The sequence below is a fragment of the Tamandua tetradactyla genome, chromosome 7 (assembly GCF_023851605.1).
Source record: "Tamandua tetradactyla isolate mTamTet1 chromosome 7, mTamTet1.pri, whole genome shotgun sequence".
Taxonomy (NCBI): Eukaryota; Metazoa; Chordata; class Mammalia; order Pilosa; family Myrmecophagidae; genus Tamandua; species Tamandua tetradactyla.
Genome location: NC_135333.1, coordinates 36211010 through 36233000, shown reverse-complemented (window position 1 = coordinate 36233000; position 21991 = coordinate 36211010). Strand labels below are relative to the sequence as shown.

At 47.8% G+C, this 21991-nt stretch overlaps 1 long non-coding RNA gene across 1 annotated transcript in view; it reads right to left on the bottom strand.

Moving 5' to 3' along the window:
• Positions 1-646: 646 nt before the first annotated feature.
• The window catches only part of LOC143691084 (uncharacterized), a 59973-nt gene continuing 38628 nt past the window's right edge, over positions 647-21991 (bottom strand). Inside the window, exons 2-3 of the long non-coding RNA XR_013179339.1 lie at positions 1448-1494; positions 647-1019 (exon numbers count right to left, since the gene is read on the bottom strand). This is a non-coding gene — a long non-coding RNA (uncharacterized LOC143691084). The remainder of the gene's footprint in view (positions 1020-1447; positions 1495-21991) is intronic.

Below are 21991 nucleotides of genomic sequence, written 5' to 3'. Positions count from 1 at the left end.
CAGGGCCCAGGCAGTTATTTGCTGTCAGTTACTTAATGAACATTCTTGGCTGGCCAACGCGAGCAAGCAGGGAAGTGGTGTTCACACAGCTCTGGGGCTAGGGAAATAATTCCCCCTCGCTGCTGTATCGATATTAAACTTCTCGTTTGAATATTAAATTGGAATGTCATCCATCCAAGTGCCTAACAAAGACCGGAATTGAGTGACCTATTTAGGACTGTGTTCCTGGAAATCGGGTTCCACGGTTCGCTTGTTCCTAAATCTCTGCTTGTCCTGCCTTGCGCCAGCCTGTGCAAGGCACGCTGGGAATTGTGCTGTGTGTGGGAGGTCAGGACTGGGCTGGGCTTCGGGATCTGGTCCCTGGGCAAGGATTCGGGTGGGATCTGGGCCGCCGTGGGGCCTGGGCAGGGCAGGAGCACCCAGTTCCTGGTACAGAGCACGGCAGCTGCGGGGCATGGGGGTGGTGGGTGAGATGCAAGTTCAGTGGGTGGGTGGTGGCATTCCAGAAGACATTCCTCAAAGCCAGAATCCACTAACAACTGGACACAAAAAGCACAATCCAGCACCAGCCCCCACCAACTCCCAAGAAGAGAAACTGTACCAGAAAGGAGGCCTCTGGCTGCTAGAAAAACAGACCCAACCCAGAGTAGCTGAAATCACGAGAGGCTTATTATCCCACACCATATAGTGGTTAAGGTACACAGAAAGCTGTTGTAACAAAAAGAGCCCAAAATAGAGTCGCTTAAATAAGGTGGAAGATTATATCTCTCTCATGTTACAGTCCAGAGGTGGGCACTCCAGGCTGATGGGACCACTCTGCCATCCCCAAGATGCATTCACACAGGGCTCCAGTGGCTGCTATTTCCCAGCCAGTGAGAGGACAGATGAGAGTGCCCAAGGCAAATGTCTTTAATGAGATACAGAAGTTGCACATATTACTTCTGCTTACTCTGTGTTGTGTCACGTGGCCACATCCAGCTGCCGAGGATGCTGGGAAGTGTAGTCTGCAACTGGAGGCTCTGTGTCCGATTAAAACACAATATGCTCTATTACTAAAAGACCAAAGGGAAGAATGGACACTAGAGGACAATTAACAGAGTTTCACATGTAACCAAAGCCTGGTGATAGGCTGGTTAATTCAACAGCTCATCAAAATCTTTGGCTCTTCAGGATTCCAGTGTATTCCTTTTGTTCCTCAGGCTTATGCTCTCATGGCCTCAGAATGGCTGCCACTGCTCCAAGCATCACACCCTTATGCTCCAATGCAAAAAAGGCTTTAGAAAAGAAACTGTTGCTTCCTTGGGTCTCTCTTTAGAAGAAATGAAAACTTTATTCAGAAGCCACCTTCTCCATTATCTCTCCCTCTAACTCCCAATGGCCCATATTGCATGACAGACCCTATTCCTACTTCAATCTGTGGCAAATGCTTAGACTAGCTTAGACTCACCTCCAGGGACTAGGCTGGCGCCCAGTTTTCCTACAGCCCAAGGCCACCTGAGGGAGGAATAAAACAAGGTTTTCTTTAGCAAGAAAGAACAGAGGCAGGAATCGCTGTGGGTGGGTCACCTACAGGGGAACTGGTCCTACCTGCCTGCTGCTCTGCCCCCAGCCCAGCTGCACACGCTTTCATGCACCTGCTCTCATTCACCTCACCCCATGCCCTCTGAGGAGGGCACCACCTGCACTTTATGGGTCAGGAGTCCAGGCTCAGAGAGGTTGGGAGATGGGCCCAAGGTCACACAGCCAGTACTGGTCAGGCTGTAATTCCAGCCCAGGTGTGCCTAGCTCTAAAGCCAGGCCCCTTCCCACCACAGGATGCCCCAGCAGAAGTCTTGAGACTTAGTTCTGAGAAGACCCAGACATCACAAAATATTTCAGGATGGTGTGAATGGCAGAGTATTTTTGTCAAGAAAAAAACTTTATTCTATATCAAAACTGGATGCACATTTTGTGCACCCTTAGGCTCTTCGCGCAATCATCCTTTTATGATCGTTTGACAAGAAGCAGAGCAGTTTTACTGTGTTGGCCCGTTGGGCATCCCCATGACTGACTGGTACTGGAACCGTTCTTTGTGAGAGTATCAGATAGGATTACTTTCATTTGCAAATATCCTCACAAAATAAGAGTGACTAAACAAGGTAGAAGTTATCGTCTCGCTTGTGAAGAAATTCAGAGTGGGCCAGCCCAGGGCTGGTGTAGCAGCGCCACAGTATCAGGGAGCCAGGTTCCCCCTGGCTTGTGGCTCCACCACCCTCAGCACCTGGCTTCCACCTTTTAGTCCAAGGTGGCTGCTTAAGCACCACCATCACATTTGCATTCCAGCCAGCAGGAAGAAGGAAAGATTGGAGTAGAGCAGTCTCTGGCTATTGGAGGGATTTCCCCAAAATTACACCTGATATCCACTTCATATCATTGGCAAGAACTTAGTAACAGGACAGCTCATCTCTGGAGTAGGGTGTTATGACTGTCATTTTGCCAAACTGGAGCTGGCTGCCCAGAGAGGAGATGCAGATTCCCCTCAGCCACACAGCTGTGTCCCGCCTGGCCAAATGGTCCCTTTCCATCTTCTGTCTGCACCGAGGCCTTAACACACAGATCTCCTCTGCAGGCTGTGACAGTCTCAAGGACAAGGACAAGGTCAAGGTCAAGGTCATAAAATAACCCCGCTCATGTACATCTACAGGATTTTACATTTCACAAAGCTCCCCTCTGTCCTTAACTGCACAAGAACTCTGTGAGGCCAATGTGATTATCCCCAATTTACTGAGAATGTCGATGCCCCAAGAAATTAAGGGTCTTGTCGCCCAGCTAGTGGGAGGCAGGGCCAGGATCCCTTCAGGTCCGCCTGACCCCCCAAGCCCAGGCAGATTTGCTGCTCCGCCCACCCCCGTCACGTAGACCTCAGGAGGGCCAGCCACTCCTGGGGGGTGTGCAGGGGGCACAGACCCACCTCTCCTTCCACTCTCCATCACAGCCCACCACCCGGTCCAGCCCACCAGGCAAAGCCTCCCGAGTGAGGGCATCCAGGCAGAGTTAAGCCGTGGGGGTACAAGGCCATCCAGCCCCCTCCCCTGTTGGCGGCGCCCCCTGGTGCCTGGCTCATCTCCCCGGCTCTTCCTGGGGACCTCAGCCCCAATCTGCAAGCCTGGCACCCGCCAAGGCATCCAAATTCCATAAGCCTCCTAGGGGCAGCGGCTGGAGCATGTGTCCCCACTTCCTCAAGAACTCCCCGGGGGGGCGGGGGGAGCGTGTACTTGGCCCCCCAGAGAGTCCCCTGAGCCCCCCAAGGGCTGGACCAAGAGGAGGAGGGAAGCTGGGAGCCCATGATGTCTGGCTCTGCAGCTGCCCTCGCTGCTCCCTCTGTGTCCTTGAGTGCCTCCCCCGTCAGACTGTAGGGGCCGTGCCTGGCTCCTCCACGCGGCACATGCACAGAAGGGGTGCTAGGTGGCTGGTTGCTAAATGAATGAATGAGAGAAAGGACGCACAGCCTCTGAGTGTCAGGGTCCACGCAGGAAAATGGAAACCTCACCAGACAGTTTATGGTAAAGAATTTCAGGTAGAGGGTTGGGTGTGTGGGTGTTGGAAAGCCACAAAGGGCACCCTGGGGCGAGCAGAAATGAGCCACCCCAGGAGGCAGTACCCACACCCAGAGCTAGGGGGCAAATGCAGAGAGGGAGCTACTAGAGCCTGAAAGCTGGGAGGTCTCCCACGCTGCTTGGAGGGGTCCGTCAGCCAGGGTGCCCCAGGGCGTGAGGAGGTTGCTTCTTGGATGTGGAAAAGAACACAAAACTGGAGCTGAGAGCCACTGCCACTGGCTGATATTGGACATGCACTGAGCAAATAGGGAAGGTCCTTTCTCCTACCTCCAGCCTTCCCACCTACCTTTAGAATCTCCTATTTGCAGAGGTAAAAACAAAACAAAACAAAAAAGCAGGCAGGCAGCTGGCCAAGGAGAAGTGCAGCGTGCAGGCTGTAGCCCTAACAGAGCAGAAGCCTGGTTTGGAGCCGAGAGACTTCAGCATTCTCACTGAAACTTTATTTTGTCTCATTTCTCTCTTCCCCCTTTTGGTCAAGAAGACTTTCTCAATCCCATGATGCCGGGTCCCAGCTCATCCCCAGGAGTCATATCCAACATTGCCAGGGAGATTTACACCCCTGGGAGTCATGTCCTACTACTGGGGGGAAGGGCAGTGAATTCACCTGCCAAGTTGTCTTAGAGAGAGAGGCCACATTTGAGCAACAAAGGAGAGTCTCTGGGGTGACCCTCAGGCATAATTATGAGTAGGCTTAGCTTCTCCTTTGCAGGGACAAGTTTCATAGGGGTGAACCCCAAGATCGAGGGCTCAGCCTATTGAATTGATTGTCCCCACTGCTTGCGAGAATATCAGGAACTCCCCAAGTGGGGAAGTTTAATATTTCACTCTTTCTTCCCTAAGGGGACTTTGTAAATACTTTTTTGTTCTCTGCCTGTATTAGTTAGGGTTCTCTAGAGAAACAGAATCAACAGGGAACACTTGCAAATATAAAATTTATAAAAGTGTCTCACGTGACCGTAGGAGTGCAGAGTCCAAAATCCACACGGCAGGCTGCGAAGCCGATGACTCCAATGGATGGCCTGGATGAACTCCACAGGAGAGGCTCACCAGCCAAAGCAGGAAAATGGGACCTGTCTCCTCTGAGTCCTCCTTAAAAGGCTTCCCATGATTGCATTTAGCATCACTAATTGCAGAAGACACGCCCCTTTGGCTGATTACAAATGGAATCAGCTGTGGATGCAGCTGACGTGATCATGACCTAATCCTATGAAATGTCCTCATTGCAACAGACAGGCCAGCGCTTGCCCAATCAGATAAGCAGGTACCACAACTTGGCCAAGTTGACACGTATCCCTAACCATGACACTGCCCAAATTACTCTGGGATGTATTGGAACATCACACTAACCTGTACACACCAACAAGATCTCACTCCCTATTCAAGATAACACACAATCATGCTGTTCAAATAAACTATATAATCAACTGATTTTTGACAAGGGTGTCAAGACCAGTCAATGGGAAAAGAAGAGTCCTTTCAATAATGGCGCTGGGAGACTTAGGCATTTGTATACAACATGCAGTTAGTTGGCCCCTTACTTTACACCATATAAAAATTAATTCATGGTGGATCATGTAGAAACAAGAGCTAAAGCTACAGAATTGTTAGAAGAAAACATAGGAGTAAATCTCTGTGATCTTCGATCAGGCAATGATTTCTTAGCTATGACACCAAAAGCAAAAGTAACAAGAGAGAGAATTAGATTAACTAGCAGCATCAAAAGTAGAACCTTCTGTGCCTCACAGAATCCAATCAAGAAGGTGAAAAGACAACCCACAGAAAGAGAGGTAGTATTTGCAAATCGCACATCTGAGAAGGGGTTTGTATCCCAAAAAGGTAAAGAACTCTTACAACTCAATAATAAAGAGACAAATAATGCTCCTTTTATCCAAGGTATAAACAGATGAGTTAAAATGTATATATATGGATAAAAAATAAATAAATAATAGGGGGGGAATAAGGGGTAAGATAAATTGGGTAGATGGAAATACTAGTGGTCAATGAGAGAGAGGGGCAAGGGGTATGGGGTCTATGGGGCTTTTTTTTTCTTTTTTTCTTTGTATTTGTTTTTCTGAAGTGATGCAAATGTTCTAAAAATGATCACGGTGATGAATACACAACTCTGTGATGATACTGTGAGCCATTGATTGTACTCCATGTATGAACTGTATGTGTGTGAAGATTTTGTCAATAAAAATATTTTAAAAAAAAGACAAATAACCCAATTTAAAATGGGCAAAGAGTTTGAATAGACATTTCTCTAGAGAGGAGATGTAGATCGCCAACAGGCACATGAAAAGATGCTCCACATCATTAACCATCAGGGAAATACAAATCAAAACCACAATGAGATACCACTTCACATTTGCTGGGCTAACTACAATCAAAAAAGACAAATAGTAAGTGTTGACCATGATGTGGAGAAACTGAAACCCTCACACGTTGCTGGTGGAAATGTAAAATAGTACAGCTAAGACAGTCCCGAGTTAAATAAGATTAACTTGTCATTAAATGTATATGATCAAACTTTTAAAATTTTGATGGTAATTCTGGTTTAGCAAGTGCTATCACTATTTCCCTTTTCTAAAGATATAATTGGACTTGAGGCTAGGTTGAATTAGTAATATTCAATTTTTTTTACAACCACAGTGAATGCCAACTCATAACCTATGGAAGATTGTTTTTGTATTTAGATCTCAAAAGCTGGTTTTATGAATACATTTGAATACTAGGGAAATTCCTTCACTGTCTCATGGGACAGAGCAAAACTCCCCTAGGTTTCAATTGGTAACTCATCAGCCTGTTTGAAGGCAGGTGCTAAAAATAAGGTAGCTATTGTGTCTGCTTTATCTTTTTGGTCTTCACTGTGTCAGTCTAATTAAAATTCCCTGTATCTGAAATGCTGCCGTTCAATTAACAAAAGAATTTTGGTGTGGTTTATAAATAAAGAATGCTGAACACTTCTCACATTTTATAGGTTGGATGTTTTCAAAAGTCAGTGCGACAAAATACCGTAGCAAGTTAAATTTTACTTTTAAATTCTCTACTATCTTAAATCAGACTAAGTTGTAATCCAGGTGGTCTGTTGCCTGCTATTCAAAAGCACATAAAGTTGCAGTGCCACTAAATTATGTGCGGTTGACATGATGTTTTTGCCAACTCATAAGGATTTAGGTGGAGGAGCTAGACCAGTACAAGTTTGTAAATTTTGTTAGCATAAGGTTTAAGATGATTAAAAAACACACACAGACAAAAGGGAAAAAAAAAGATACAGTTGCTATGAAAAACCAGTTTGGCAGTTCCTCAAAAAGTTAAACAGAGTTACCAAGCGATCCAGCAATCCCTCTCCTACCTATATATCCCAAAGAATTGAAAACAAGGACTGGAACGGGTCCTTGCACACCAGTGTTCCTGATAGCATTATTCATGATAGTCAAATGGTAGAAACAACCCAAATATCCACCAAAAGAGGAAAGGATGAACAAAATGTGATCCATCCGTACAATGGAATATTATCAAGTCATGAAAAAAGAATGAAGAACTGATACACACCACAACATGGATGAACCTTGAAAACATTGTGCCAAGGGGAATAAGCCAGGCACAAAAGAACAGATAATGAATAACTCCATTTGTACAAAAAGTCCAGGCTGGGCAGATCCACAAAGACAGCAAGCAGATGGGTGATCCCTGGGGCTGAGGGGAGGGAAGAGTGGGGACTGACAGTGAAGGGATTTGGGATGAATATTCGGAAATTAGATGGTAGCGATAGTGGCACCACCCTGTGAATATGCTTAAAGAAACTCTGAGCTGCACACTTTTGAAGGGTGAATTTTATGGCATGTGAATTAGACCTCAGTTTTAATATATATATGAATATTGTACATTATTCATGCATAAGCAAGGAAAAAACTAAGCAGAAGTTTTACAGTTCTTGCCACAGGGTTGACTGTTCGTCACAAGACTGTGGTTAATATTTTAAATTCCTTCTTCCAGGCTCTGCTCCATCTCCTTTGCCCTCTGCTTGGTTCTCAGCTGCTTGAAGTGCTTTACCTGGGAGGGGGGGCGGGTTTCCAGACTTCATTCCTGAAGGATCTGAAGCTGTGGCAGTGCTACTCCTCCTCCTCCTTCTCGTCTTTTTTGGTTGCTGTAGTTTCCCTTTAACTTTTCTCTTCTGAGCATGGAAGAACTGAGAGGCACCGGAGAAGTCCCTAGGTTGAAACGTTATCCTCCCTGCCCCTGTTGGGATGCAGCAGCCAAGTGACCCCTTGATGATTGGGATCCTTCACTCCTGCCAGGAGAGTGACCTCTTTGTTGTCTGTTTGTCCAGAAGCCCACGGAGCCACTAAAGGCTGGGTGGCAGTCTCAGCTTTCAGTACAGTGGGCGCCATTCTTTTATCCCTGCAGCAGATTGAGTGAGGGCCCCTCAAAAGACAGGTCCACATTGTAACCCCTGGAACCTGGGAGGGTAATGTGACTTTATTTGGAAGAAACGCCTCTGCAGGTATAGTTAAGTTTCTGGAGATGACAGCGTCCTGGATTACCCAGGTGGGTCCTGGGTTCGGTGGCAGGTGTCCTCGTGAGAGAAGAGACGCGGAGGCCATGTGAGCACGGAGCAGAGACGGGAGGGAGGCAGCCATGGGTCCTCCTCCAGAGCTCTCGGAGGGAGCACTGCCCGGCCCAGACCTTCTTTTCGGACTTCTGGCCTCCAGACTGTGAGGGAGTCCATTTTTGTTGTTTTAAGTTGCCCAGTTTGTGGTCATATGTTCAGACAGCCTGAGGAAATTAATAGTCCACTGTCGGGTGGGGGGTGGGGTGCTTCTTTGGAGACAAAGACCTCCTAACCGACAAGAGTTCCAATTTCAGGAACAGACATTCTGGAGTGATCATTAGGGGTGATTGGGCAAGAGCTGCTCTCATTCCCATCCTTTGATTCCCAGCTGTGGCTCTGGTATGGGATATGCTGGGCTGTGCTGGAATACGTGTTCTGTAGCCTATAAGACAGGACCCCATCTTTTCAGGCTGTTGTAGGCCATGCACCATCCTACTGGCCAACTGCCCCTGGGGAGAGGGCCACGTGGGAGACAATGGCTTACCAGGGGCCCTCTGCCCTTCTGCCCTCGGAGGTCTCCCGGTGCCCCACTGGGATGGGGCTGATGCCACCCCACTGCTGCCTGGTACTGCTGAGCAGGTGGGGGCATCGCGCTGACCTCAGCTCGGTCGGCAGCCCTGAGATGGGACCCCTCGCCCCCCACTCCTAGGCGAAGCATTCAGGTGTTCATCCTACTCGAGTCGGGGGGGACACGACAGGCGTTAATGGCAGTAGTGCTGAGTGAAGGACAACATCCACCCCAAAGACCCCACAAGATACTATTCAACAGGAAGATGATGAAGATAACTGTACCCGGCTGAAGAGTGACCGCCCCAAAATGCACGCCCTCCAGGAATCTCAGAATAAGCATGCATTTTGGAAACAGGATCTTTCCAGACATAGTACATTCTGATGAGGTCATTCTGACTCTGGGCAGGCTGTGGGTCCATATGACAGCGCCAGGGGAGAAGGGTTTCAGTGCTGGGTCCACCAGCCAAGGGGGCCTAGGATGGCTGGTTAGCCCCAGCAGCCAGCACAGGCCAGGGAAGGTCTTCCCTCGAGCCTCGCGGGCAGCCCATCTCTTAGTCTCCGGCTAGGGGTTGGCGTCTCCAGATCCGTGAGAGAAGACACTTCTGTTGTCTTCAGCCACCTGGTTTGTGGGACTTTGTTATGGCAGCCCCAGGAAATGAATACTGATGAGGAGGATGGAGGCGGGGCAGCTAACAACTTTTGAGCCTTTGCTGTGAGCCAGGCACAGCTGTGTTAACTCAGATGCGCGCTAACTTGTCTGACCCTCATTCTCACCTTAGGAGGAGGAGGCTATTTCTGATCTTGAAGCTCCGTCTAAAACATGACCGTTGGCTTATTCAGTGTCATTTTTTTTTCTTGTTCTTTATTAGAGAAGTTGTGGGTTTACGGAACAACCCCTTGCAGAAAATACGGGATTCCCATATATCACCCCACCAGCAGCAGCTTGCACTGGTGTGGAACGTTTGTTTCAGTTGATGATGGCACATTTTAGGATTGTACGATTAATTAAAGTTCACGTTTAACTTAGGGTTCATTGTTGGTGTAGCAGAGTTCCTTGGAGCATAGTTCCACGGATTCTTTTTAAATGTATTCTGTTACCATCTACACAATGTAACAGTGCCCCTTTAAATCACATTCAGATGTGCATTTCAGTGCAGTTAATTGTATTCACCAGGCTGTGTTGTCATCACCATTCAATCTCACTTCGAGTTTGGCCCTTCACCAGTTTCCATCTCTTCTGTGCTTGGCCAGTCTGACTCCCCCTGGAGCATCCCACCTGGGGTGGGGGCTGTGCCCCAGAACCAGCCACCTGGCATCCTGGCCCGCACACCTCTGGCTGTGACCGATGCCACCCTTGCATCCACAACTCGGCCCCTGCCTCTACCCGAGAGCCTCCACGGCTGGGCTGGAGCCCCATGCCCTGCCCGCCCCGCCCCAACACACACACTCACGTCTCAGTTCTGCTTTTGACCCCCCTCAGCCTCTGAGCTTCCCCATCCTGTTCCCTGTCCCAGGAAAGTCCCACCTGCGCCACAGGCCTCAGAGCAGCCAAATAAACACGAATATTTCTTTACCAGGAAACTCCACACCCAGCCATGCTGGGCAAACAAAGCTGTAGGAAAAAAACAATCAGAGTCCAAAAAAAAAAAAAAAAAACCTCCCAAATAACTCTGTGATGTTTTGGTAGAGGTTTCAAAAAAAAAAAGAACAGCATTTTACAAAATGGATTTCTGACCATTGCAAAATAGTCTCCCAGCTTCCCAGGATGACTAAAAGGAAAATTCATCTGCAAATGGTTTCTTACTTTCCATTTGGGTTTTAAATGTAGTCCAAGCCCCAGTTCAGTTACAGAAGGTCAGAACTGAGGTTGAGGGAAAACAGTTCACAAGAAGAGAAGGAGAAAAAAGATCAGCATTTAGTCCAGAGCTGAAAACTGCTGGAGGCCCTCAGCTCAGCCTAACCCTGTACCCCATCTCTTCTCAGTCCCAGGGTTTCAGGATTGTGAGGGATTACCGATCTGTTGGTTCAGTTGCTACATCTCTGGATAAGCACATACCCTCCCATTTTGAGACAGTCTGTAAGTTACGATAGTTTCACATGTGGAAACAAATAGCCATAATTTATATGGTTTAAAGAAGATAGAATTTTTTTTCTCTCTCTCTCTCACATAATAGCCCAGAGATTGGTAGTGAGAGTTCAAAGGTTATTCTACTCCCCAAAGTTATTGAAAGACCCCAGGATCCTCCCATCCTGCTGTGTCCCTCAATACTCAGCTTTTATCTCATGGTGCAAAGCAGCTGCTTTGGTTCCTGACATTGCATCTGCATTTAGGCAGCAGGCCAGATCCAGAGATTGTACATATCGCTTCTGCTCTTACCTATTGGCTAGAATTAAATTCTAATTCCCTTACTTGCAAGGGAACCTGGGGAAACAGCCATTAGGTGGGGAGCCAGGTGCCTAGCTAAAAAGTCTATTGGTATATAAGGCAGAAGAATGGGTACTGGTGAGAAACTAGTAGTCTGCTACTGCGCCAGTTTGAAAGGATGCATGCCCCCTAGAAAAGCCTTGTTTTAATCCTAATCCCATTTTGTAAAGGCAGCCATTTCTTCTAATCCCTATTTAGTACTCTGTGTTTGAATCTGTAATTAGATCATCTCCCTGGAGATGTGACTAAATCAAGAGTGGTTGTTGAACTGGGTTAGGTGGAGATGTGTCTACACCCATTTGGGTGGGTCTTGATTAGTTTACTGGAGTCCTATAAAAGAGGAAACATTTTGGAGAAAGCGGGAGAGTCGGAGAGAGTAGAACGACACAGCCACGAGAGGCAGAGAGTCTACCAGCCAGCGACCTTTGGAGATGAAGAAGGAAAACGCCTCCTGGGGAGCTTCATGAAACAGGAGAGAAAGCTAGCAGATGACGCCCTTCCAGCTGAGAGAGGAGCCCTGACTGTGTTCACCATGTGCCTTCTCACTTGAGAAACTCTGAACTTCATCGGCCTCCTTGAACCAAGGTATCTTTCCCTGCAGGCCTTTAATTGGACATTTCTATAGACTTGTTTTAATTGGGGCATTTCCTTGGCCTTAGAACTGCAAACTAGCAACTTATTAAATTCCCCCTTTTAAAAGCCATTCCATTGCTGGTATATTGCACTCTGGCAGCTAGCAAACTAGAACAGCTACAGAGGGTTCCTGTAGGAAAATGCAAGACATGGTATGGCACAATTTCCTGAATGCACTGTGCTGAAGCTTGCAGAAAGTCACATTTCGTTTTATTTGGAACTCATTAACATAGTGGGCACAGTTTCACTTTTGTGTTACTGCCAAAACCACATCACAAGACAAAAATGTTATGGTTTATGGACTTTGCTACTGGTTCAGAGGCTTGGCTTGACTGTGGGTCATCGTCCTACAAGCTGTGTGACTGTGGGCAAGTTGCCTACCTGCTTGTACCTCAGTTTCCCCATCTGTAAAATAAGGATAACAACTGTAGTGAGATTGCATGCAGGGACACCTGGCACAGAGCTGGACACTTAGAAAAGGACTGATAAACAGTAACTATTATTCCTAGTTTTACTCTGCCCCTCAGCCAATCCATTCCAATCTCTCGAGACTCAGTTGTAGGTTTCTGGAAAGTTACCCTAGTACATGGAACCTTTGTAGAATCTTATATATTGCCCTAAGTGTTTTTTAGGATTGGCTGGAATGTTTTTTTGGGGGGTTGGCAAGTTATGATAGGTTGCAATGTCTAACTGAAGCATGCATAAGAATGACCTCCAGAGTAGCCTCTTGACTTATTTGAACTCTCTCAGCCACTGATACCTTATTTGTTACACTTCTTTTCCCCCTAATGGTAAGGACGGCATTGTTGATTCCATGGTGCCAGGGCTGGACTCATCCCTGGGAGTCATCTCCCACACAGCCAGGGAGACTTTCATCCCTGGATGTCATGTCCCATGTAGTGGGGAGGGCAATGGTTTTACTTGCAGAGTTAGGCTTAGAGAGAGTGAGGCCACATCTGAGCAACAAAAGAGATCCTCCAGAAGTAACTCCTAGCCTCTCTACTATGCACATGGACTTCACAAGAACTCAGACACTCATTACTGAGGGCTGCCCAGCCCCTGGATTCTCACATTGGACTTGCCCCTGCTGCAGCCCTAGCCCATGGGTCAGCCTTCCTGGGGCTGACTCAGCTGTCTGCTCTCAAGTCAGCAGCCTCAGTTTTCCCATCTGTGGGATGGCAGTAACAGAGAATTCTACCCCCTGGAGGGGTTGGGATGAATGGATGCGTTAAAGCCTGTGTACAGTCCCAGGCATAGAGCACATACTATTTTGTTAGTATCATTTGATGGATGGACAGATGGATTTAATCACAGGTTATGATTAATCCCATTTTACAGATGAGAAAACTAAAGGGTTAAGAAAATCACCAGAGGCAAAACAGGTTCAATTATTCCCATTTTACAGATAAGGAAAGCTAGGCTCGGGGAGTTAAATAACCAGCTCAAGGTCAAAATCTGTGTCAAAGCCAGCTCCCCCACCCCAGGCCCTACCTCTGCCCTCAGTCAAACCCCCATCCTTGGAATTCCCTATGAATGGGGCAGAGTTTCAAAGAAAGCACAGGTGGCCCTGGTGTCAGGAAAGGCCCTTGTCACCACTGCCCAGGACAGGAGGCTGGAGAGGGTGCTTACACTCCTTGGCCACCTTGCTGGGCTCAGTCCCCACCCCCTGCCTCAGCCCCTATGACCCCCAGCACCCCACCCTCAGTTGGTGGCTCCCAGAGCAGGTGCAGTACCTCAGCTTGATTAGAAAGGTCTGGCCCCATGCCTGAAATTCCATTAGCACTTTCTTTGGGCTTGAGAACTTTCTTGGAAAATAGGTATGTTGCTGAAGGGGCCACCATCAAGAGTTCTTCCTGATCAGGTAGGAGATGGGGGTAGGGGTAAGGAACTGGATGTGTCTTGATTTTTAATGAAGGAAGGGAGGTGGGAAGGGATGTAAGAAAGTTGCAGAGTGGGAAAGTTAGAGGGAGAATTAACTGGCACCTATGGGGGTGGTGGGGTAGGGGTGCTATTAATAATAGCTTGGATTTACTGAGCACCTGCTTTGTGCCCAGCCCTTGATATGCCATAATTGAATTTTCAGAAATTTAATTTAGTGCCTCTGTAACCGAGAAGTTGAGATTTAAGGGATGCTGTATGTGTGTGAAGATTCATCAATTTAAAAAAAAGAAGATTTAAGGGGCGGTTACAATGAGTGAATCATTATATAAATATTCTTATTTTACTTTCCGGTATATTAGAGTGGACAGAGGGAGGTAGGTGAGATCTCTGCACTGTAACCCAGCTGCGCTGATCTCTGATGATGATTGTGTAGTCTTTATCTTGGGCCCTTGGGATTGGAAAAACCTTGTGGCTGACCTCACTACTACCCATTTAATCCGGTTTTTCGATTTAGAGTCTTGTGATCAATGAAGACAGCCCCTAATGTTTGTTAATGAAGGGCCTTGAGTCAAACCAGAACTAACCCGCCCCAATTTCAAGGCTATCTTGATAAAGGAAGGTGGATCTAACCAAAATGGGCCCACCTGTCATGCGCAGTAGCTTAAAACTGTACCCTACAAATCACCTCATTCCGCCATTTCCTTAGTGTGTTCTAACCGTGTGATCAGTCTGCGCATGCTCGATGATTACGTCACCTCTAATTACACCTTCTGGGGGCCATTGTGCTCATTGTCCTAACACCTGCCCATCTTTGGGTACTGTACAACCATCACAGTTACTGCAATTCGTGGGGGGCGGTGGCTTTGGGGGCCACTCGGCCGTCTGATCTCCTGCTTCGTGCCTGGCGATAAACTTTTCTCTCTTTGAAACCCGGGTGTCTCAGGAATTGGTCCTTGAGCGCCTGGGCACAGAATTCACAGCCTTTGTCCCATAACGGTGTCCCATGACACCGTTTTGCCTAGTGTCATGTTCTCCTTTTGAGCCGCCACCCCAGCTGGCCCTGGCCTGGGGGTAACCGCGGCCAGCAAGGCCTGCGCCACCATTCGGGTGGGGGATGGGGGGTGGGGGGGTGAGGAGAGCGGCCTGCAGCTGCTCGGATCGGCCCAGGATGCGGCAGCTTCTCCCACGGGGTAGTTTCCAACTGCCCATCCCCAGCGGCTGGAAAGCCCCGCCTCCCCGGTGCATCCCTGTAAAGGCAAGAGCTGGGGGCCCACATGTGCTCGGTTCCAGGGACCCTCTTGGAACCCCAGGGTAGGTAAAGCCAGGTTCTCGCCACTGCCCTCCAGGCCTTTGATCTCAGGAATCTGTCCTTCCATGCCTTCTACACCCACTCGTTCTTCTGTTTTCACCTCATCACCGGAAGGGCTTCCACAAACACGAAAAGCAGCCCTGACCTCAGCACTGACCCAGCTTACCTCACTGCACCCATCAGCTGGGAACGCTGTTACCCCCAACGGTTTGGAGATGGGCCCTTTAATGCCCTCAGCCTCCCCGGCCTCCGGACGTGAGCTCTGCCTCCATTGGAGTCACCCCACCAATATCTAGAGAGCCTTGGGGAGCGCTGGAGACCAACTAGAGGGACCCAGCTAGCCTTGCTGGGCGCAGCGGACGCCATTAGGCGACAAAGGGAGGGAGTGGGAAGGGACACTGCTTGGAGCTTCAGGGAGCCCAGGGCCGACCCCTCGAGGTGGGGGTGGAGCAGAGGCAGCCTCCTTGGGGGTCGGGCGCAGGGTCCCGTCCTGTCTGGAACTCCTTTCTCCTCGCGTCTCCTCCCGTCACCGCCCCCCCTTCCCCGGCCTCCACCCAGCCCGGGGCCGAGTTTCTGCTGCGCTCGCCCGGGCACCGGCGCAGCCCGAGGGTACAGCCCCCACCACGGGGTCCGCGACCGCTTCCCCACAGGACCAAGGGGACCCCCGCGGGCGCGGAGTAGGGGGCCAGTGAGCAAAAGCTGAAGGAACTAGAACAGTTAGAACCGCGGAGATGAGGCGGGGGGAGGTGGATAAGCCTCTCCAAACAGACACAGACGTACACACAGACATGCCCTCGGGAGGGCATAAGGTGAGCCGGGGTGGGCTGGGGAAAGGGGTAAGGGCAGCAGGATCTGGGGTTCAGAGCTGGGACGGAGGAGGCGGCAGGCACTGCGTCGGAGGTTTGGGGTGCGTGTTTGGGATCCGGGAGCCCGCGGGACCCGCGCCCGGGTGCCGGGAGTCGGTTCGTGGCTGGAAGGCGCCGCCTGGAGGCCGGAGCCTCCCCGCACTAGCGTGTCGCGGTGCTCCGCGCGCCGCAACAGGTCTCAGAGCCCGGGATGTCTCCCCCGACCTCCCCCGCTCTGCCCTCCCCCACCCCCCACCTTCTTCCAGCGTCATCGTGGTCTGGCAAGACAGACTAGGGCTCTCTGAAGACCTCGCGCCTCCTGGATAAATCCAGGGGACAAACGTAGAGAGAGGGCTCGGAGGGTCGCCTTTGTCCAGATCCAAATCCGCCACGGGGCTTTTTGTCCGGGACTGTTCCTCCCCTCCCGTCCCGGCGCTGGCTGGACGCGTGCACACACACGGTGGCACCCACGCAGGTGCAGCGTGCCCACAATCGGGCGCGTCATCCACCATACACGTGCTAATATGCACACACATGTGCACAGAGTCACTCACAGGCGTGGGCAGACGCCCGCGCTCACACACCTGCACGTGCCTGAGCACACACTCACGCAGGTACACAGCCCTTTCTGTGCATGCGCTCCACCCTCCCACCCACCTCACCTCACCTCACCTCACCCGGTTCAGCACAAGGCTTCTCAGTGGCTTCCGGGCGGCCCCATCCCACTGGCTCCCCATCATCCCCAATCCCAGCTCTGGGCCCTCCAGCCTTAAATTCCTCTAGGCTGCTCAGATCCTCTGCAGTGGTTCCTTATAACTTGCTCCAGACCCCAAACTAGCATTTCCTGGCTTCCCCAAATTCCTAAGGGAACCTACCTTCCCAAGCCAGTTCCTTCAACTCCCAACTGATGCACAGCTAGCTCAGGGGCCACACCTTTGGGTCACAAAGATGGGATCAGCAAGCCCAGCTCTGAGGGGGTGGCGGTGCTAATGGGCTGGAGTGCCCCATACCCTATCCCAGTAGACTGGCTCTGATGGTGGAATTTAAGTGATGCTCTCCTGGAGTGGGGACTCTCAACACTCTCTTTCCCCAACCCAACCCCCTCCCCACCAAGGTCAAGGACAGGACTTCACCCTTTTGGCCCCAGTATGGAGAAAAGAGTAAAGAGCAGGAATTATTTGGCACCTACCTGTGCTGCACTCGGAACCAGCTACCCAGAGTCTCACAGCCCCTCCTGCCAGGTGTTTCTTGACCCACAGCCCCCACCCCAGGCACCAGCCTCCTTCTGTCTTAAGAGAGGCCCATGCCAGGCCACTGCACCCAATCAAAAGCGGTGGGTTCTCTGCCCGATGCGCTCAAATGACCAATTCCTGAGACACCTGAGTTTCAAAGAGAATGAGTTTATTGCCAGGTGCAAAGCAGATGATCAGATGGCCTCTTGGTCTAAAACTCTGTGTTCCTGAACTGCAGTAATTCTGATCATTTTATAGTACCAAAAGATGGGCAGATTTTAGGATAATGAGCACAATAGCTCCAGATGGTGAGGTTGGAGAAGATCTCATTATTGAGCATATAGATTGGTTACGAGCTTAGTCACAGAATGTATGTAAGAAAGCGATGGCTTTAGTATGATGATGGGCGTGATTTTTAGTATATAATCAGGTATAGGTCACTTACAGGTTAAAGTTTCAAGCGACTGCACATGTCAGGTGGGCCCATTTTGGTTAGATCCACCTTCCTTTATCAAGACAACAGGAATTGGGGCGGGTTCACTCTGGTTTGACTCAAGGCCCTTCATTAATGAACATTAGGGGCTATCTTCAGTGATCATAAGACTGTAAGGTTGAAAAACCAGATCAAATGGATACAAGTGAGGGACAGTCACAGGTTTTTAACAATTGCAAGGGTCCAAGATAAAGCCTACACAATCGTCATCAGAGACCAAGGCAGCTGGATTACAGTTCAGAGATTTCAGGCATTTCCCTTCATCTAATATACCCGAAAGTAAAAACAAGTGTCTATATAATGATTCAGTAATCATAATCATCCCTTAAATGCTAACTTCTCAGTTAAACCACTGGCATCTTATTCCTTTTCTCTTTACACCAACCCAATAAGTTACAAATTTACCAAATAGGCAGGAAGATATCTCTTATTGGAATTCTGTTTGCTATTTCCTTCCTGATGAGTGAGGTGAATGAGGTAGCGCCTCTTTGCTTTGTGTATTGACTTTTTGCATTTGCGCTTCGGGAAACTGCCATTCAGGGCCCTCTCCCATGTTCTTTACGGGTTATCTATTTTATTGAGTTACAGAAGCTCTTTGTATATTATATAATTAGCTCTTTTTTCGTGTCATGGGTTTTATTATATTTTTTCCCAACACATCAACTCATCTTTTGACTTACTTTATGATACTTTTCATGTGCAAAAGCTTTACATTTTTTTAATTTTAACATTTGTTCTCCCTATTATTTATTTATAATTTTTTTATTAATTAAAAAATTTTTTAAAATATGGTAACAAAGATACACAAACATTCTTAACATATGATCATTCCGTTCTACATATATAATCAGTAATTTACAATATCATCATATAGTTGCATATTCATCCTCATGATCATTTCTTAGAATATTTGTATCAATTCAGAAAAAGAAATAAAAAGACAACAGAAAAAATTTCATACATACCATACCCCTTACCCCTCCCTTTCATTGATAACTAGCATTTCAATCTAAGTTTATTTTAATATTTGTTCCCCCTATTATTTATTTTTATTCCATATGTTCTACTCGTCTATTGACAAGGTAGATAAAAGGAGCATCAGACACAAGGTTTTCACAATCACACAGTCACATTGTGAAAGCTGTATCATTACACAATCATCTTCAAGAAACATGGCTACTGGAACACAGCTCTACATTTTCAGGCAGTTCCCTCCAGCCTCTCCATTACATCTTGACTAACAAGGTGATATCTACTTAATGCATAAGAATAACCTCCAGGATAACCTCTTGACTCTATTTGGAATCTCTCAGCTATTGACACTTTATTTTGTCTCATTTCACTCTTCCCCCCTTTTGGTTGAGAAGGTTTTCTCAATCCTCTGATGCTGAGTCCCAGCTCGTTTTAGGATTTCTGTCCCACGTTGCCAGGAAGGTTCGCACCTTTGGGAGTCATGTCCCACGTAGACAGGGGGAGGGTGGTGAGTTTGCTTGTTGTGTTGGCTGGAGAGAGAGGCCACATCTGAGCAACAAAAGAGGTTCTCTTGGGGGTGACTGTTAGGCCTAATTTTAAGTAGGCTTGAGCTATCCTTTGTGGAGTTAAGTTTCATCTGAACAAACCCCAAGATTGGGGGCTCAGCCTATTGCTTTGGTTATCTGCACTGCTTGTGAGAATATCAAGAATTCAACTTGGGGAAGTTGAATTTTCCCCCTTTCTCACCATTCCCCAAAGGGAACTTTGCAAATACTTTTTTATTCACTGTTCAAATCACTCTGGGGTTTATTGGGGCATCAGTCTGGGCAGACCAACAAAATCTCATGTCCTACTCAAGGTTCCATGTACTTATGGTGTTCAATTAAGCTGTCTACAGAAGTTATATTAGGAAATTCACTAGTCAAAATATAAATTTTGTACCAAATAAACATTTTTGCTTTAGTCTCACATACAAGTTAAAATTTAAAAATATTAATTACTATCAATTTTTAACACCCTGCAATAATGACATTCCTATGTTCTTCCTCATGCAGAAACAATTTTTTTAAATTTGTACATTTAGTCACTATCATTATACACTCTGGGCATTCCTAGATTACACCATCTCAGTCTTTATCGTCTATCTTTCTTTCTGATTTCATTTTGCCCCCAGCCCTCCTCCCTCTATCATTCTCACATTCAAAAGCTTTACATTTTTATGAAGTCAAATTTCCTTTTTTTCTTTTTCTTTTTTTTAATTTATTTTTTAAATACCAAAAACACAAAACAAATGCAAACATTCCTATTTTGATCATTCTGTTCTACATATATAATCAATAATTCACAAGTTGCATATTCATCATCATAATCATTTCTTGGAACATTTGCATCTATTCAGAAAAAGAAATAAAAAGACAACAAAAAAAATTCATACATTCCATACCCCTTACCCCTCCCTTTCATTGATCACTAGCATTTCAATCTGAATTTATTTTAACATTTTCCCCCTATTATTTATTTGTATTCCATATGTTTTACTCATCTGTTGACAAGGTAGATAAAAGGTGCATCAGACACAAGGTTTTCACAATCACACAGTCACATAGTGAAAGCTGTATCATTACACAATCATCTTCAAGAAACATGGCTACTGGAACACAGCTCTACATTTTCAGGGAGTTCCCTCCAGCCTCTCCATTACATCTTGACTAACAAGGTGATATCTATTTAATGCATAAGAATAACCTCCAGGCTGTTCTCAGGGCAGCGGAGCGGGGTCAGGGGTACCGAAACTGGTTCCAACGCCCCGAGGGCAGCTCCTCCGCCACCGTCCTCGATAGCCTTGCCACCCTCACCTTTCTGCCTCCAGAACAGCTACTGGGGGAGTGGAGACGATACAGAGTAGCTCCCAGAGCCACGACAGAGATCAAAGGGACGGCATACCCCATCCTGGAACGGCTGACTGTCTGGGAGAACCAGCTCCGGTGAGATCGCCGAGGGGCAAGGACTTTCCCGGGTGGGATGGCAAGCGGCCGGAGTCCCTCCCTTCCCACGTCATGAATTGGGCTGGCAGAATTGGGCAGGCGGTCCCCTTGGGCCGCGGCGGCTGGCGCCCCCACCACGCGAGGCCCCCCGGACCAACTGAGAGAGTTGGGTTGGAAATCCCCAGACCGCGGAGAACGGTGACCGGGGGGGTCCCTTCCAAACACGTGACTCCCTGGTCCGGCTGGGAACGGTCCACTCTCCCGGGCTGCGGCGGCTGGCGCCCTCCCGCCACGCTTGGCGCCCCAGGCCGACTAGGAAAGTCGGTCGGATGCTCTCCCGGGCTGCGGCGGCTGGCGACCCTCCCCGCGTTTGGACCCCTGGGCCGGCTGGCACTTTTCCAAGCCGCTTCGACTGGTGAACCTCCCCCACAGCGAGAGTTTTCTAAAGTTAAAGGACCCACAGCACCTTTTACTGCACAAACGTGTGCCACGAGTGCCACCTACTGGGCAGGATAAGAAAAACAGAACCCAGAGATTTCACAGAAAAATCTTTCAACCTGTGGGGTCCAACACCCAGGGATATCTGACTAAATGCCCAGACGCCAGCAGAAGATAACGGATCACGCTCAGAAAATTGAAAATATGGCCCAGTCAAAGGAACAAACCAATAGTTCAAATGAGATACAGGAGCTGAAACAACTAATGCTGAATATACGAACAGAAATGGAAAACCTCTTCAAAAACGAAATTGATAAATTGAGGGAGGACATGAAGAAGACATGGGCTGAACATAAAGAAGAAATAGAAAAACTGAAAAAACAAATCACAGAACTTATGGAAGTGAAGGATAAAGTAGAAAAGATGGAAAAAACAATGGATACATACAATGATAGATTTAAAGAGACAGAAGATAGAATTAGTGATTTGGAGGATGGAACATCTGATCCAAAAAGAAACAGAAACTATCGGGAAAAGAATGGAAAAATTTGAACAGGGTATCAGGGTATCAAGGACAATATGAACCGCACAAATATATGTGTTGTGGGTGTCCCAGAAGGAGAAGAGAAGGGAAAAGGAGGAGAAAAACTAATGGAAGAAATTATCACTGAAAATTTCCCAACTCTTATGAAAGACCTAAAATTACAGATCCAAGAAGTGCAGTGCACCCCAAAGAGATTAGACCCAAATAGGCGTTCTCCAAGACACTTACTAGTTAGAATGTCAGAGGTCAAAGAGAAAGAGAGGATCTTGCAAGAGAAAAACAATCCATCACATACAAGGGAAACCCAATAAGACTATGTGTAGATTTCTCAGCAGAAACCATGGAAGCTAGAAGACAATGGGATGATATATTTAAATTACTAAAAGAGAAAAACTGCCAACCAAGACTCCTATATCCAGCAAAATTGTCCTTCAAAAATGAGGGAGAAATTAAAACATTCTCAGACAAAAAGTCACTGAGAGAATTTGTGACCAAGAGACCAGCTCTGCAAAAAAT